Source organism: Nyctereutes procyonoides, unplaced genomic scaffold (assembly GCF_905146905.1).
Source record: "Nyctereutes procyonoides isolate TBG_1078 unplaced genomic scaffold, NYPRO_anot_genome, whole genome shotgun sequence".
NCBI classification, from domain to species: domain Eukaryota; kingdom Metazoa; phylum Chordata; class Mammalia; order Carnivora; family Canidae; genus Nyctereutes; species Nyctereutes procyonoides.
In genome coordinates, this window is record NW_026575048.1 from 36,232,471 (window position 1) to 36,251,472 (window position 19,002).

Genomic DNA, 19,002 nt, shown 5'->3' on the forward strand with positions numbered 1-19,002 from the left:
TCGAGCTCCGCCCGCTGCAGGTCCCGAAGTTTTCGATCCAGAGGAATTTTGTCGCAGGTCTGGTCTGGAGGGCGCTGAAAACTCTCCTCTAGACGTCGTTGCTTGGTTGGACCCCGGCTCTGGGCAGTAGTTCTGGGAGCCTCGGGCCCCATCTCCCGCGGGACCGGTGCCGGGAGACCAGCAAGCTGGGGAGTGGGGGTCACATTCCTGGTGCTGCGATCGACCGAAGACGGGGATCTGCCCCCCTGTCTGCTCCCCCTGGGTCCTTAAGGGCAATGTTAGCACCTCTTTGTAGGGATCCCCTGTGAGTGTGGGGACCTTGGACAAAGGGAAGCATTCTTTTAACCCTTGTTATTGCTGCTAGGTTTGTCCCGATTCTGTTACATTCCAATAAAGTTGTTCTAGACTGATAGACGCAAGGCAAGGCGGCTTCCTTTCTGCATCAACAGCCTGTTTGGAGGCTAAGTGATTCACAAGGTAAAAGTTTGGTCGCTGTTGCATTTCTTGAGGAAGCTGGGAGAAGCTTAACCAGGTGTTGCCAAAAAGAAAAATAAATTGGTGTGTGAGTGGGGGAGGGGTATTTTGAATAAACACATCCCTGGCATTTTTCCTTAGTTAAAAGTTTTGTATTTCCATTCAGCATGTGTTTTGTTTTGTTCTGTTTTTGTCTCTTGATCATAAACATGGCTGAATAGCGTTTACCTAATTACAGTCACAGATATTTGTTAAGAATACCTGGAAAGTTCAATTTATAGTTAAGCAATTTACTTAAAATATTTTCTTTCTTTCTTTTTTTTTTTTAATGTTTTCCTTTGAGGATTTCCTTTGAAAGCTTAGTCACTCAAAAAATTCTTAAGCAGCACACATTAAGTTGCACATTAAGTTGCATATGCAATTTATAATTTGGAGGCACATAGCAATTTGAAGCAAACATCAAAAGCCAAAACCAATCAAAGAAGTTAAACAGTTCTGTTCTCCACCCCCACCAAACCCTAAAGAATTCCTTGGCATTTCCGCCAGATTTATTTTTCATAATCTGCTGCAAATCTGTTCTATTTTGCTACTAGTGAGGACTGACCATAAGTAGTCTTGGAGGGTAGTGAATGTGGTGAAAATTGTGGGAAAAGCAACAGAAATGATAGTTTTGGTGTTTCTGAGATATTTTTATATCTCCAAAATTTTCTCCAAAATTTTTAAAAACCATAATCAAAAACCTTTTGCAGCAATTAGCTTTAGTCAAATAATCAATCATAAAAGTTCTGCTAAAACCCACCCAGCAGGAAGAATGAAAAATTTTTCTAGTTTTTCTTCTATGTTTTACTTTTTTTTTTTTTTTTTTGAGAGAGAGAGTGAGCTAGGGGGAGGGCAGAGGGAGAAGGAGAGATAATTTTTTTTTAAGATTTTATTTATTTATTTGAGAGAGAGAACATGAAAGGGGGGAGGGTCAGAGAAAGAAGCAGACTCCCCACTCAGCGGGAAGCCTGATGTGGGACTCAATTTTAGGACTCCAGGATCATGACCTGAGCCCAAGGTAGATGCTTAACCAATTGGTCCACCCAGGTGCCCCGAGGAGAGAATCTTAAGCAGCCTCCATACCCACCCTGATGCAGGGGTCCATCTCAGGACCCCGAAATCATAGACCTGAGCCAAAATTGAGAGTCGACTCCTTAACTGAATGAGCCACCCAGGTACCCTACCTTTTGCTTTTTATCTTGAATTTACCAGTAAGGTGTCTGACAATGTTATATCTTACCTTTTGGAAGCTTAAAGGATGGGATTCTCACTGGCAGAATTAGAACAGAAGTAAGAATGCTATGGGTAAAGACTAAAAATGGAAGTTAGACTTTTTGTCCAGTTTTAAAATTTTAGAGAGAGAGGGAAAGAGAGGGAAAGAGAGAGAAAGAAGTACACAGTGAGGGATGTGTGTGTATACAATGGAGAGGAATGGATAAATAATTAAAATTTACATATCACTTTAACCTAGGGACTCCTCCCACCCCTGCTGAATACATATACACAGATGTGGACACACAAATACCATCCCACAAACACACACACACAGAAAACTGAAAATGCTGAACCAAGGGCATCAAGCTTTCCAATCCGTCCTTTCTGCTCAGTCTCTGGATGGGGGAGCCAGTGAGCAGCGAAACCAGGCAAAGGGTGGATCTCAAGAGGGCCAGGGAGAGAATAGAGGAGGAGAAATACGAAAATGGATAGAAGTGAAGGATCTAACCCATGATGAAGCAGTACGTGCAGCTAAACTCAATCCTTTGAACAAATTAGGCTTTTAAAACCCTTCAACATTAGCATTTCCCTCCCAAGCTGATGCCTTAACCCACGTTATAATATATTGTAAACATTCTCCAGGAGAGAACTTTAAGTTGTCCTGTTGTTTACAGGCTTGATGACAATGGCCTCAAATGCTTTTTGGAAGTAAGCAGGGCACACTTTAAAAATAAATACTTTATAAAGGCATTCTGATCTGCTTTTTTTCAAAGTGATGACTGGAACACAGATATGTTTAAAATTCACAATAATTATGTTTTTCAATTTGATTTTTAGAAATAATTTCCAGATAATCTGAAGAGCAGGGCCAGTGAGTTACCAGTCAGAGCTGGTTTTGAACAAGTTGAATCTTTAGATGCCCTGACTCAGGAACATGCTGCTGAGTAGAAAAGCTGAGCCAGGACATTAGTCCTCCCCACCTGCAAATGAACGCATATGTGTAACCGCTGCTTACTGCATAATCGCCAGAATGAAATCGTGAAGATGAATTGGACTGTGTTGTTCCCTTGTTTAAAATTCTCCAGCAGCTCCCCATTCCTCCCATGGTTTGCAAGGGCGTGAAGAGCCTCCCACTCCCTTTGCCCATTTCCATTTGTTCTGATGTTCACACTGCTCCAGCCACAAGTGTCTTTCTAGCACTTTGGCAGTGGATGTTCTGTCTTGCTGGAATCTTTTCCCCAAGATCTCTGCATGCTAGCTCCTTGGGTTTTAGCTCAGATGTCCTAAAGGAGGCCTTCCCTCACTCCCACCTCAACCAGAGTTACACACACATACACACACTTTCCACTGAATTTAAATTACTGATAATACTTTTCACTACCTGATGGTGAGATGGCACAGTGCTTCACCCATTTCAGAAGCTCAGTGAGTATTTGTGGAGTGTACTAAAGGACCAAGCCTCTGTAGATCTCACCATCTGCTCCTCCCGCTACTCTGCTCTTGCTGGCTCACCCAGAAACAGAATGCAGAAGCTCCCCATGCCCTTGTGCTTGGGGCTTCGTTGATAAAAAATAATCTTGTATTTTGCTGTGATGCCAAAGTGATTGTATTACTAGGTAACTTAGGACATCGAAAGAAGATAGATTTTTGGGCTATATTAATCCAATATAGCAATGTTGACATTTTATATTTTCTTAACTATTCTAGGTGGGTGGGTGGGAAGTCAAAAACTGATTTTTCACATTAAAAATAGTGTTAGCAGCTCCTTCCCAGAGGCAGGTTGCCTGATATCCGGCTTGTAACCCTGAGTGCCTTGACTTTGGCCCATTTTCACTAGTTTAATCTTTTTTTTTTTTTTTTTTTTAAGATTTATTTATTTAACACAGAGAGAGTGCGCCAGAGAGCACAAGCAGGGAGAAGCAGGCAGAGGGAGAAGCAGGCTCCTCCCTGAGCAGAGAGCCCAATGCAAGGCTCTATCCCAGAACCCTGGGATCATGACCTGAGCTGAAGGCAGAAGTTTAACCTTAAGACTCAGCCAGTCAGGCGCCTATTAAAAAAAAGAAAAAAATATATATATATATGATTTTCTTTTTGTGTGTGTGTTTTTAAAATTTTAAAATCAATTAGTTAACATATAACGTATTATTGGTTTCAGAGGTAGAGGTCAGTGATTTATCAGTCTTATATAACACCCAGGGCTCATTACATCGTATACCCTCCTTAATGCCCATCACCCAGTTACCCTGAACCCCCCATCTTCCTCCCCTCCAGTAACCCTCAGTTTGTTTCCCATGATTAAGAGTTTCTTTTTTTTTTTTAATTTTTTTTTTTTATTTATTTATGATAGTCACAGCGAGAGAGAGAGAGAGAGAGAGGCGGGAGACATAGGCAGAGGGAGAAGCAGGCTCCATGCACCGGGAGCCCGACGTGGGATTCGATCCTGGGTCTCCAGGATCGCGCCCTGGGCCAAAGGCAGGCGCCAAACCGGTGCGCCACCCAGGGATCCCGATTAAGAGTTTCTTATGGTTTGTCTCCCACTCTGATTTTCGTCGTTTTATTTTTCCTCTCTTCCCCTATGATCTCTATTTTGTTCTTTAATTCTATTTATCAGTGAGATCATAGGATAATTGTCTTTCTCTAATTGACTAATTTCACTTAGCATAATACCCACTAGTTCCATGCACATTGTTGCACATGGTGTCACTAGTTTAATCTTAACTGAAAGCCCATGGCTCTGGGTTGGTATGAGTCTCAGCAGGAGGTTAATGATTATTAAAAAAACCGGGCCGAAAAAAAAAAACCGGGAAAAAGCAGGTTTACCACATGAGCTTCTTGGGACTGGTATGAAAATGTTAACAGGCAGGCTGGGTAGGCAGCAAGCCTGGCTTCATGTCCTACCTGGCGGGCTCCTGGGGAGCCCTGGGGGCCGTGGGTAGCCCAAGACCTCAGTTTCCTGTCTGGTACCGTGGTTCTCTTCCCTAGTCACAGAACCGGCAGGAGGATGCAATGAGCTAAGGACACATGGTAAATGCTCCAAAAATATTAGCCATCACTGCCGCCTCCATTCTTCTGAGCTCAAAATCCGGGGTAATGTTTTTTTTCCTAGACAAAAGGTGTTGCGGGGAAAGCTTCTTCTTTACTCTCTGAAATGTACCAAAGTTGCGACCTGAAATATGAAAACAGAGCTGTGGGCCACCCTCCACCGGTCAGAGCAGTTTAGGGAAGGAGCTGTGCTTGTCGTCCTAGAGACCTAGAGCGTCCAGGTCCTTGTCATTGCTCTTTAGGGCTTTGTTCCTAGTACTGCTTGCAAAACCCATGCTTGTCACTTGTAGCCTATCTGAGGAGGCAGGGCCTGCCCTGCTGCCACTCCCCACCCCTCCCCCTGCCCTGCTTCCTTCACTTATTGAGTTCCGACTTAACATAGTACAGGAATAGCTTCCCGTCATGTGCCTCTCAGGAAGGTATAAAAATGAAGTCCAATTCCTGCTCAACTTTTCCCACATAATGCTACTCCAAAGTGGGTGTGGTTTGTTTTTATTTTTGCATTTGTTTTGGTTTGGTTGGTTTTAAATGTAAACATCCAGATAATCCCTTTCCTTTTTATCCGCTAAAACTCTGTTTTCCAAGTGAAGCCTTCTGGCTGCAGTGGATACAAAATGAGGCTTTGTTTCTTAGATTAACTGTGTACGTGTGTGAGTGTGTGCATGTGTGGGTGGTCCTTGAGCAAATGGAACTACCAGGAGCTCCAGATGTACTCCTGGCTCCTAGGCACTTCCTATTGGGTGACAGGTATGAACCAGCCCCCAGGACCCTGAGGAAAGCCCTCTGGCTCCTCTGCCTCCTACAAACTCCCATTTGCTAACCTCAGATTGAGAAGTAACTTATTCTGTTTACCCCTCTTCTAGTCCTTCTGCCTCCAGCTGAAGGCTGAAAATGCAGCCTGTCAGCGGTTGAAAATTTCATTACGATCTGTGGGCTCCTCTTGGAGAGCAGACGTACTGCCAGCACCTGCCAGTCAGGCACCTTCTCCCTCGCAGGCCTCAGTTTTCTTTGGCTGAATTGTAGCTATTGAATTGTATAAAAGATTCTTTTTTGTTGTTTATTTATTTATTTATTACGATTTTATTTATTGGGTGCCTGGGTGGCTCAGTAGTTGAGTGTCTTCCTTCAGCTCAGGGCATGATCCCAGGGTCCTGGGTTTGAGTTCTGCATCAGGCTCCCCGCAGGGAGCCTGCTTCTCCCTCTGCCTATGTCTCTGCCTCTCCCTGTGTGTGTCTCATGAATAAATAAATAAAATCTTAAAAGAAAAAGATTTTATTTATTTATTTGACAGAGAGAGCACAAGCAGGGGAGTGGCAGGCAGAGGTAAAGAGAGAAGTAGGCTCCCTGCAGAGCTCAATTTCAGGACCTTGGGATCATGACCTGAGCTGAAGGGAGACACTTAACCAACTGAGCCATCCAGGTGCCCCTATAAAGATTTTTAACCCCAGCAAGGCCCAGGTCTTCCTCAGTCTTGTGAGACCTCTCAGCTTGGCTGCAGCGGCACGTGGAGCAGCTAGACAGCCTGCCTTCTTAGCAGTGTTGCTGTTCCCATTCTCAGGGCCTCTGTCAGGCTGCAGGATCCAGCGGGTGTGACCTGCTAGGGAAGCCCTACACTGCCTCATCCAGGTCACCTCCTTAGTTCCTGGTGTTTTATTTATTTATTTTTTGAATATTTTATTTATTTATTTGAGAGAGAGAGAGAGTGAGAGCACACAGATCAGGAGAAGACTCCCTGCTGAACAAGGAACCCAATGAAGGACTCGATCCCAGGACCCTTGGGATCATGACTGAGCCAAAGGCAGACTCCTAATGACTGAGCCACCCATGTGCCCCAGTTCATGGTGACTTAAAGTAATAAATGAAGAAAGTTTGATTATTTCTTATACACATTTCATAGAGAAACTTGCTCAGTTCTTTCACTTAATGGTAAAATGGATTTTCCATGAGTCTTGGGGATAGTTGGGGAGGAGCAGAGCAGGACAGAGAAAGAGACAGAGGGGACAGATGTTGACTTTTTGTTTGGACCAAGATCTTATAGAAATTTTATACCAAAAACTAAGAATGTTTGAGAGACTTATGCTTGGAGAAAACCCATTTCATTTCTTCTCAATTTATAGGCTTTCATGGAAGCAAATTCTGTGCTCCTATGTCTCCTTATACCCAGTCATTAATGGTGTCTTCTGGATATTTTTCAATCTCTTCCTTCAAAGATACTGTCTGGCGTCTGTGGGGTGAGCCAGAGCCCCAGCCAGATCTGATCATCATGGTGTTAGCACCCTACCGTAGCTTGCTCAGGAGGGGGCCCACCCTTAGGACCTAGGTCTCAGGTTGGCATTTGACAATCAGGCAAATGCTCTGGGACAGATCCCTTTTTGTATAATCTGCTCTTCTGGGGGCGGGGGCCGGGGGAGCTCCGGTTACCTCAGCATTCAGAACAGTAAACATCTTAGAATCTGCTTTAGCTGTGTTCTTGCCTCTCATTAGACACACAAAGGAAAGCCTTGTTTATCTTGGAGAAGCGATTGTTTTTGCTATTTTAAGCTTTAGGGCTTGTTCAAGCTACTAACAGTAGACTGGCCTCATTATGGTTTTTGAAAATGATTTTTTTTTTTTACAAGTCGGAACAAGCTGTCTTAATGGAGAATATTAGAACATGGACTCAAACTTGCTGAAAGTTGTTTTCTATCCCTGCCCTGCTTAGTGAATGCACAGTGAGGTGATAAATATTCATGGGATCCCAAGTGCCGCCTGTTTGGGGGGCTGGTTTTCCACTTGTTGCAGTCCGTGGCAGGCTGCCTCCACACAGGAAGTGAAACCAGCCCTTAAGCCTTTTTACAATTCTGGCTCAGGATTTGAAGATTTGTTGATGAAAACAATGTTCTTTGAAAGTTTTGGAGCAAGGAAAAGAGGAAGCTTTTAGCATTGCATCTTAAGCATTAGTTGAAAAATATAACCACTTTGGGAGTCCAGAGATAGAAGTTCTCATCCGAGCTTTGGTATTAACTTGCAGGGATACCTGGGATATGGTGTTCCACCTTTCTGAAACTCCAGATTCCCACCGATCAGTTGGAGGGGTGGATAGGTGATTCTGGGGCACCTTCTGGGCAGAAAACAGATTCTGTCTGAAGGGGAGAGGCATGATGGAACGCTTTCTCACTGCAGTTCCAGACACACTCCCTTAGCTCGAGTGTGAGCCTCCCAGCTATGCACCAGACTCTGACTGTGGGTGTCCTCAGGCATCAGCCTAGAAACAAGCCAGAGGCACTACAGCATCTTTCTTAAAAATGAGTCATGCCAGTGGGTTCTTTACTGTGGGCAGCTGCCGTTCCCTGCCGCCTGGGCCGTTTGTGCCTCCATGAAATAGCCCTTCCAGCTACACAAATGTGTGTTTCTGAGACCTGCCCAAACAAATTATGGCTTCTTACTGTCCAATCTGCAGGGAGCATGGACTCTCGGATTCTGGAAGACCTGGGGATGCTTATGTAGTAGTCTTTCTGGGCTGGGCAGAGCAGAGCACGTCTCCCAGGGTGCACAGCAGAAATCCCAGCATTCAGGGGGAATTTTATCATTTTTAAAAGTCTATTCATATATGATATAATTTTATATTACAATCACAATATTTTATAATGTGAGTTATAGGATGTAAATCTCCTAAGCATTGTGGCTAGGAGGCCAAGGAAAAAGTCTGCTAGGAAGCTTTTTCAAAATACAGAAGCCCAGGCCCCACCTAGGACCTATGGAACCAATCTTTAGGGTGCAGCCCTGACCAGCAGGAGTCTGAGTCATTCCGTGCACATCTCTTGTTACACTCTACCAATGCAATGTGTCTGATTCTTCTGCTTGGGTTCCCCTGGCCACACTGATGGGGGAACACAGGGCTAGCTGAGGACAAGGTACGAGCTTGGGATAGCACATTGGCAAGTCCTTGAAACAGGGAGAGTGACATTCCTCTACAGACTCAACTCCCTCGATGTTCATGCTTTGCTAAGGGCAGAAGGCAATCTTAGCCCGGCCCCCAGGATCTGGTAAGTCTACTTTAACATATTCCTTTAGACATTTCCCTTTATCTCTAACCCCCCAAGATATGTATTGGCAATCATCCTCCAAGCACATGGCCCACCGATACACATCTGAAGGGTTATGACTCAGGTTTTATTAGACGGTAATAAGTGACCTTTCCCAACAATACCTAACCCCCTCAACGTCCTGGAAACCTTGTTTCCAAAATTCCTTAGCAAGTACACTATCCTCAAACCCCTCCCAACTCCCAGGTATATAATCAGCCACCCCTCACAGGCCCGGGGCGGCCGCTCTTCCTGCCCATGGGTCCTGTCCCCGTACTTTAATAAAACTTCCATTTTGCACCAAAGACATCTCAAGAATTCTTTCTTGGTCGTTGGCTCCGGACCTCACCTATATTCCAAAACTTCATCAATCCCAAGCTGCAGGGAAGAGTGACCAATCAAATGTAACAAGGCAGGTTGCTCCCTGAATGAGATCAGGTCCCATTTGTAGGAAAAGGGGGACTGAGCGTTGAGCAGGATGCTACAGCTGCTGCTATACACATGTGATAAAATTTTACGTAAATAGTGTGTTTGCTTTCAGCTTGCTCTCTCATTCTGTGTTAAGTTTGCTAGGCTCGTCTGGGTTGAACCGTGGTGCCCTAGTTTATTTATCTTCATAGGCAAATATGTGGATGTACTGTAGTTTATTTATCTGGTCTCCTTTTATTGGGCACTTGGAGTTTTCTAAATTTTTCTGTTACAGGCAGTTTTGCTGATGTAGAAATGTTGAGGTTTGCAGTACAGTTGAGAAAGAATTCTTGAGACGTCTTTAGTGCAAAAAGGTGGTTTTATTAAAGCATGAGGACGGGACCTGGGAGCAGAAAGAGCTGCACTGGAATCATGAGGAGTGATTGATTGTGCACTTTCAAGTTGGGAGGGGGTTAGGGACAGCACAGGCCTCCCAGGTATTTTGGAAACTAGGTTTCCAGGACCTTAAGGAGGCTAGCTATTGTTAGGAAAGGGTCATGTATTACTGTTTACTGAAAACCTCAGTCATGAGACCCTTCGGATGTATGCTTGCAGGATGACTGACAACATATATCTTGGGGTAGAGACAAAGAAGTTTCCAAAGGAATTTTCATAAAGTAGACTCACAGGATCCTGGGGGAGTCAGGACAATGTCAAGCCAAGATTGCCTTTTGCCAAAGCGTCAACATCAGGCAGCTGAGCTCCCTGAGGAAGGTCCCTCTGCTTGTTTTAAGGACTTGTCAGTAGGCTGTAAGTAGTGAGGAAATATTTTTTCTTTTGCCTTTGTTTCCCACATCATTGCCATGAGCATTCTTGTTTGTAATCTTTCCCTTATAGAGATTTATTTGCTATAATAAAATGCACAGATTTTAAGTGTCGAGTTTGATGAGTTTTGACAAATAGGTGTCAAAACCACTACTCAAGTTAAGATGGCCATCAACTTGCATGTGTGTCTCGCTGTGGGTGGACATGTATGAGTCTTTAAGGGTAGAAATGCTAAGTTGTAGGTTGTCTTGCAATTTCAGCCTCATCAAAAATTGCCAAACTGACATTAGAGTAGAGAAAAGCGTTCATACTGTACATCTTCTAGGTACATTATTGCCATGCAAGATCTCAACTGAGGCATACCTCAAGTATACTCTAGATAGGTCTGGTAATGCTGCTCAGGACTGGTTGTAGGCAGTCTGCAAAGCAGGCTAGACCATCTAAGCAGCACCCACTGGCCTTCCAGCCTCACCACCCAGAGCCGCCCCCCTGAATGTCCCACCCGCCCCTTGCCTGACACAAAGCACACTGGAGCCCCGTTCTGCCCAGCCCTCAGAACTAACCTCAAGTAGAGGCTTAGGAGCTAGGGCTTGAATGTGACTGGAGAGGGGAGGGTGAGTGTGACTGCGAGGAGTCCCTTCACTCCTTCCTGCCTGTGATGATCTGTGCAAGTTGCTTAGCACCTGTGAGCCTCAGGCTCCTCACTAGAACTAGGGGCAATGATACTCCCTGCCTAGGATCAGAGAAGATCGTGCAGGTAGAAAGGTTGGCAGAGGTGTGAGCGCAGGCAAATAATACAGATGCTATGGCTTTTGCCTTAAACATGGTTGGATTTTTAAGATAACACTTAAAAAAAAACCTTATTTATTTATTTATTCATGAGAATACACACACACACACACACACACACACACACACACACACAGGCAGAGACACAGAGGCAGAGGGAGAAGCAGGCTCCATGCAGGGAGCCCGACATGGGACTCGATCTTGGGTCTCCAGGATCACGCCCTGGGCTGAAGGCGGCGCTAAACCACTGAGCCACCCGGGCTGCCCTAAGATAACACTTTTGAGATAATTTTAGATTCTCATGCTGTTTCTAATAAATAATATGGAGAAGCCCCTGTGTATCTTTCCCCTAGTTTCTGCCAAAGGGTAATATCTTAGGAAACTGTAGTACAGGATGGCCGCCAGACACTGACATGGATACACTCCACCAACACAGGATTCCCTCATGGTGCCCTTTCAGAGCCTACTCTATCCCTCTGCCCTCTCACCTCCTTAACCCCTGGCAATCACTAATCGGTTTTCCATTTCTGTAACTTTGTCATTTCAAAAATGCTATATAAATGGAATAATACTGTATTTTCCATTTGCTGCCATGACAAATTACCACCAATTTAGTTGCTCAAAACAACAAAATATCCTGTCTTACAGTTCAGTAAGTCGGAAGTCTGACATGGGTCTCACTGGGGCTGAAATCCGGGTGACAGGGCTTCTGAGTGGTTCAGTGGCTGAGTGTCTGCCTTTGGCTCAGTCGTGATCCTGGGGTCCTGGGATCGAGTCCCACATCGGGCTTCCCATAGGGAGCCTGCTTCTCCCTCCACCTATGTCTCTGCCTCTCTTTCTGTCTCTCATGAATAAATAAATAAAATCGTTAAAAAATCAAATCAGGGTGACAGCGGGGCATCCTTCCTTTCTGCGACTTGTAGGGAGAGTCTGTGTCGTTGCCGTTTCTAACTTTAGAGGCCATCCGTAGTCCTTGACTCCTGGCCCCTTTCTCCATCCTCAAAGCCAGCAAGCATGGATTGTGTCCTTCTGGCATTTTAACACTGACACTAGGTCTTCTGCCTCCTTTTCTACTTGTGTGGGCCCTTGAGATTACGCATTCCTGACAGCATTTGGTGATACCACTGTTGTTCATCGTAGCCATCCTGACAGGTATGAAGTGTGGTTTTATTTTTTTTTAATTTATTTTTTTTGAAGTGTGGTTTTAATTTGAATTTCTCTGATGGTTTATGGTGTTGAACACATTTTCATGTGCGTATTTGTCATCCATATATACTCTTTGGTGAAACATTTCTTCAGGTTTTTGCCCTTTTCTAATTGGGTTGTTGGTTTCTTACTGAGTTTTGAGGGTTCTTTAATAATCTAGATACTAGTGCTTTGTCAGGTAGGTGGTTTGCAAATAACTTCTCCAAGTCTGTGGTTTTGGGGTTTTTTCCTTCTTAATGGGGTCTTTTGTAAAACAGACATTTTTAGTTTTGATGAAATTCAATCTATCAAATTTTCTTTTTATGAATCATACTTTTCAGTGGCAAATATAAGACTCTTTGCCTAGCTCTAGATCTTGAAGATTTTCTTTTTTTTTTCCTAAAAGTTTTATAGTTTTACATTTATATTTATATCTGTAACCCATGTTTAGTTAATTTTTGAATAAAGTGTAAGACTTAGGTCAAGTTTAATTTTTTTTGTCTTTGAATATCCACTTGTTTTAGCATCATTTGTTTAAAAAGCTATCTTTCCTTCATTGAATTGCTTTTGACTTTTGCCAAAAAGTGTGGATATGTTTCTAGTTCCCTTCTGTTCCAATGATCTGTCTCTACCTCTGCCAATACTATCCAGTTTGATTATTGTGCTATGTAATAAGTTTCAAAACTGGGGAGACTGATTCTTCCTATTTTATTCTTCTTTTTTCAAAATTGTTTTAGCTATTCTAGATCCTTTGCTTTTCCACACAAATTTTAGAAGTATATTGTTTTTATCTACAAAAAAATCTTTCTGGAGGGAGGGGCAAGATGGCGGAAGAGCAGGGTCCCCAGGTCACCTGTCCCCACCAAATTACCTAGATAACCTTCAAACCATCCTGAAAATCTACGAATTCGGCCTGAGATGTAAAGAGAGACCAGCTGGAACGCTACAGTGAGAAGAGTTCGCGCTTCTATCAAGGTAGGAAGACGGGGAAAAAGAAATAAAGGAACAAAAGGCCTCCGAGGGGGAGGGGCCCCGCGAGGAGCCGGGCTGAGGCCGGGGCGAGTGTCCCCAGGACAGGAGAGCCCCGTCCCGGAGGAGCAGGAGCTGCACCAACCTTCCCGGGCGGGCGGAAAGGGGCTCGCAGGGAGGTGGAGCAGGACCCAGGAGGGCGGGGATGCCCTCGGGCTCCCGGGGACACTAACAGACACCTGCGCCCCGGGAGAGTGCTCCGAGCTCCCTAAGGGCTGCAGCGCGCACGGAGGGACCGACCGGAGCAGCTCGGAGGGGCTCGGGCGGCGGCTCCGCGGAGGGGGCTGCGGGGCGGGAGCGCGAATCCACCAGCGCAGGCCCCGGAGCACAGGGCGCCGGGACACAGCCCAGGATCCGGCCTCCCCCGGGACAGGCAGAGGCCGGGAGGGCCCAGGACAGCGAGGACGGACGCTCCTGCCCCGAGCTGAGCAGATCAGCGGCCCCGCCCCGGAGCCTCCAGGCCCTGCAGACGGAGAACCGAGAGCCCCGAGCCCCGTAGTTCCTGCGGAGGCTAAATCCAGGCTTCCAGAGTTGCCATAGCAACTGCGGCTGTTCCTCCTGGGGCCCCACGGGGTAGACAACCCCCACTGAGCCCTGCAGCAGGCAGGGGCAGAGCAGCTCCCCCAAGTGCTAACACCTGAAAATCAGCACAGCAGGCCCCTCCCCCAGAAAACCAGCTGGAGGGACCAGTGATACTCCCCCGTGTTCCAATACAACTTGTTTTTGGCCACTCTGCACTGAGCAAAATGACTAGAAGGAAAACCTCACCTCAAAAGAAAGAATCAGAAACAGCCCTCTCTCCCACAGTTACAAAACCTGGATTACACTTCAATGTCAGAAAGCCAATTCAGAAGCACCATTATACAGCTACTGGTGGCTCTAGAAAAAAGCATTAAGGACTCACGAGACTTCATGACTGCAGAATTTAGATCCAATCAGGCAGAAATTAAAAATCAATTGAATGAGATGCAATCCAAACTAGAAGTCCTAACGACGAGGGTTAACGAGGTGGAAGAACGAGTGAGTGACATAGAAGACAAGTTAATGGCAAAGAGGGAAACTGAGGAAAAAAGAGATAAACAATTAAAGAACCATGAAGACAGATTAAGGCAAATGAACGACACTCTGAGGAAGAAAAACCTACGTTTAATTGGGGTTCCCGAGGGCGCCGAAAGGGACAGAGGGCCAGAATATGTATTTGAACAAATCCTAGCTGAAAACTTTCCCAATCTGGGAAGGGAAACAGGCATTCAGATCCAGGAAATAGAGAGATCCCCCCCTAAAATCAATAAAAACCGTTCAACACCTCGACATCTAATAGTGAAGCTTGCAAATTCCAAAGATAAAGAGAAGATCCTTAAAGCAGCAAGAGACAAGAAGTCCCTGACTTTCATGGGGACGAATATTAGGGTAACAGCAGACCTCTCCACAGAGACCTGGCAGGCCAGAAAGGGCTGGCAGGATATATTCAGGGTCCTAAATGAGAAGAACATGCAACCAAGAATACTTTATCCAGCAAGGCTCTCATTCAAAATGGAAGGAGAGATAAAGAGCTTCCAAGACAGGCAGGAACTGAAAGAATATGTGACCTCCAAACCAGCTCTGCAAGAAATTTTAAGGGGGACTCTTAAAACTCCCCTTTAAGAAGAAGTTCAAGTAACTCTGAACGTGAATGGGCTTAATGACCCTATCAAAAGGCGCAGAGTTTCAGACTGGATAAAAAAACAGGACCCATCTATTTGCTGTCTACAAGAGACTCATTTTAGACAGAAGGACACCTACAACCTGAAAATAAAAGGTTGGAGAACCATTTACCATTCAAATGGTTCTCAAAATATACCCTAAAAACTACAGAACACTTCTGAAAGAAATTGAGGAAGACACAAAGAGATGGAAAAATATTCCATGCTCATGGATTGGCAGAATTAATATTGTGAAAATGTCAATGTTACCCAGGGCAATTTACACGTATAATGCAATCCCTATCAAAATACCATGGACTTTCTTCAGGGACTTAGAACAAATTATCTTAAGATTTGTGTGGAATCAGAAAAGACCCCAAACAGCCAGGGGAATTTTAAAAAAAGAAAACCATATCTGGGGGCATCACAATGCCAGATTTCAGGTTGTACTACAAAGCTGTGTTCATCAAGACAGTGTGGTACTGGCACAAAAACAGACATATAGATCAATGGAACAGAACAGAGAACCCAGAAGTGGACCCTGAACTTTATGCTCAACTAATATACGATAAAGGAGGAAAGACGATCCACTGGAAGAAAGACAGTCTCTTCAATAAATGGTGCTGGGAAAATTGGACATCCACATGCAGAAGAATGAAACTGGACCACTCTTGCACCATACACAAAGATAAAATAGATGGAAGATCTAAATGTGAGACAAGATTCCATCAAAATCCCAGAGGAGAACTCAGGCAACACCCTTTTTGAACTTGGCCACAGTAACCGGAGAAGGACAAACAGTGTATGTTCTCATTCATTTGGGGAATATGAATAATAGCGAAAGGGAATATAAGGGAAGGGAGAAGAAATGTGTGAGAAATATCAGAAAGGGAGACAGAACATAAAGACTTCTAACTCTGGGAAATGAACTAGGGGTGGTGGAGGGGGAGGAGGGCGGGGGGTGGGGGTGAATGGGTGACGGGCACTGAGGGGTACACTTGACGGGATGAGCACTGGGTGTTATTCTGTATGTTGGTAAATTGAACACCAATAAAAATTAATTTATAAAAAAAAATCTTTCTAATATTTTAGGAATTGTATGTTAAATCTGTATGTGCTTTTTCTCTGATATCAAATATATAGTTTCGACAACAGCAAATTCTCCATTCTCCGACCTCAGCTGGGCATCTACAATTCAATTCAGTTCTGATACTAACTACCTAGAGTTAGTGTAGACCTCACAGGTTAGGGGTTCAATTTCATAAGACCACTACGCACTTCACACACCAGCTCAAATCAAGTGTCCAGACTACCCACACTTCTGTCCAGCTGACCACAAATTCAGGGGTGCCCATGCCATCCTTTCCCCTTCAGGTTTGGTAGTTCACTAGACCAGCTTAACTCAGGAAAGCACTATTCTTACAATTACAGCTTTATTATAAATGATACCTCTCAGGAATAGCCAAATGAAAGAGATATGTAGGGGAAGAGGTTCAGAGCCTCCATGCCTTCTTTGGGTGTACCATCCTCCCAGCACATTGACGTGTTTACTAACTCAGAAGCTCCCCAAACCTTGTTTGGGATTTTTACATGGGGTTTTATTACATGAGCATGATTGTTTTTAAATCATTGGCCATTAGTGACTAAACTCAATTTCCAGCCCCTCCCTCCTACCTTGAGGTTGGGTGTGGGTCAGAATATTCTAACCCTCTAAATCCCATGTTTTTCTGATGACCAGCTCCATCCTGAAACATTCAGAGGCCCCAACCTAAGTCATCTCATTAGCATGAACTCAGACGTGTTCCAAAGGTGCTCTCACTCAGGAAATTTTTTTTTTTTAAGATTTTATTTATTCATGAGAGACACAGAGAGAGTGAGAGCCAGAGACACAGGCATAGCGAGAAGCAGGCTCCATGCAGGGAGCCCAATGTGGGACTTGATCCCGGGTCTCCAGGATCACGCCCTGGGCTAAAGGCAGGCACTAAACCACTGAGCCACCCAGGCTGCCCTCACTCTGGGGCAATTCTGGGGATTTTAGGAGCTCTGTGCCAGGAACTGAGGACAAGGACCAGTTAAATGTATTTTTATTATACTACAATCTGTATATCACTTTGAGGAAAATTGATTCATACTCCATTTATTTAGATCTTCTTTTATTTCACCTATCAGTGCTTTGTAGTTTTCAGGATATGAGTTCTGTATGTGCTTTGTTAGATTTTTACCTAAGTTATTTCATTATTTGGGAGTGATTATAAATGGTATTATATTTTTAATTTTGATGTTTATATAGAAATAAAATAACTTTTGTGTATTTATCTTGTATTCTGTGACCTTGATGAAATCGGTTATTAGTTCTAAGGATATTTTTTATGGATTCTGTGGGATTTGCTATGTAGACTGTTGTATCTGTAAATAGTGACTGTTTTATTTCTTTCTTATGCTTTTTTATTTCTTTTTCTTGCTTTACTGAATTGGCTAGAACTTTGAGTACTATGTTGACTAAGACTGGGGAATACAGGAACACGTGGATGGGTCAGTTGGTTAAGCATCCAACTCTTGATCTCAGCTCAGGGCTTGATTTCAGGGTGGTGAGTTCAAGCCTTGTGTTGGGTTCCATGCTGAGCATGGAATCTACTTAAAAACAAATTAAGAATGGGGAAAGCAGACATTTTTGCTTTGTTTTTAATCTAAGAGGAAAAGAATGAACTTTTTTTTACCACAAAATAAAATGATAGCTATTGGTTTTTTGTAGATGCTCAAGTTGAGCAAGCTCTCTTCTCTTCCTATTTTCTTAAAAACTGTGGATGGTTGTTGGACTTTGTTAAATGATTGATCTGATTATATGACTTTTTTTTTCTTTAGCCTGTTAATATGGTGGATGACATTGATTGATTTTCATATATTGAACCAACTTTCTATCCATGGAATAAATTCCACTTGATCTTGGTATATAATTCTCTTTATATATTCTGAATTCCATTTGCTGATATTTTGTTAAGGAGCTTTTGCATCTATATTCATGAAGGATATTGATCTCTACTTTTTTTCTGTACTGTGTTTGTCTAGTTTTGGTATCAGGACAACACCAGTTTTGTAAAATATATTGGCTTTTGTCCTCTCCTCTTCTAGTTTGTGGAAGATACTATGCATTTGGTGTAATTATTCAGTGTGAAACCATTTGGGCCTGGAAATTTGTTTTGGGGGGAATTTTTTAGACTATGAATTTAATATTCTTTATAGTTATAGGTATATTCAAATTATCTGTTTCATATTGGGTGAGTTGTAGTAGTTTGTTTCCTTCGTGGATTTAGTCCATTTCCTTTATACTGTCAAAATTGTGTGTAGAGTTCTTCATAGCATTTAATTATTACCCTTTTGATATCTGTACAGTGAATAGTAATATTTCATGTTTCATTCCTGATATTACCGATTTGTGTCTTTTTTTCTTTGTAGTCTTGCTAGAGATTTGTCAATTTCATTGGTCTTTTTTTTTTTTAAGATTTATTTATTTATTTATTTATTTATGATAGACACACACACACAGAGAGAGAGAGAGAGAGAGAGAGAGAGAGAGAGAGAGAGACAGAGACACAGGAGGAGGGAGAAGCAGGCTCCATGCTCCATGTCGAGAGCCTGATGTGGGACTGGATCCTGGGACTCCAGGATCATGCCCCAGGCCAAAGGCAGGTGCTAAACCGCTGAGCCATCCAGGGATCCCCTTCATTGGTCTTTTTAAACCAGTTCTTTGTTTCACTGATTTTCTCTGTTGCTTTTCTTTTTTGCAATTTCCTTTCTTATAAATATATTATTTTTTGTTTTGCTCTCCTTTGTCTGTGTTCTGAGCTTAGGTTACTGAATAAATTTTCCCCTCAGCACTGTATTATGTCACACAACTTTTGATATATCTTCATTTTCATTCAGTTCTATATATATATATTTTTATTTCCCTTGAGACATCCTCTTTGATCCAGAAATTATATAGAAGTTTAGTTTGCAAGTATTTGGAGAATTTCCTATTACTTTTCTGTTATTTCTAATTATTTCCATTGTGGTCAGAGAACACAAACTGTGTGATTTTAATTCTTTTAAATTTCTTGAGAGTTGCTTTATGGCCCAGGGTATGGTTTATCTTGGTTTATATTCCATCGTCATTTGGAAAGAATGTGGATTCTGGTGTTGTTGGGTGGAATGTTCTATAAATGTGGACTAGATTCTTTCCATTGGCAGTGTCACCAAGTTCTTCTATAGCT

The 19,002-nt window shown here is 43.4% G+C and overlaps 1 protein-coding gene across 1 annotated transcript in view; it reads left to right on the forward strand.

Annotated features, from left to right (window-relative positions):
* MERTK (MER proto-oncogene, tyrosine kinase) overlaps nucleotides 1-19,002 on the forward strand; it is a 114,666-nt gene that overhangs the window by 507 nt on the left and 95,157 nt on the right. The window lies entirely within an intron of this gene.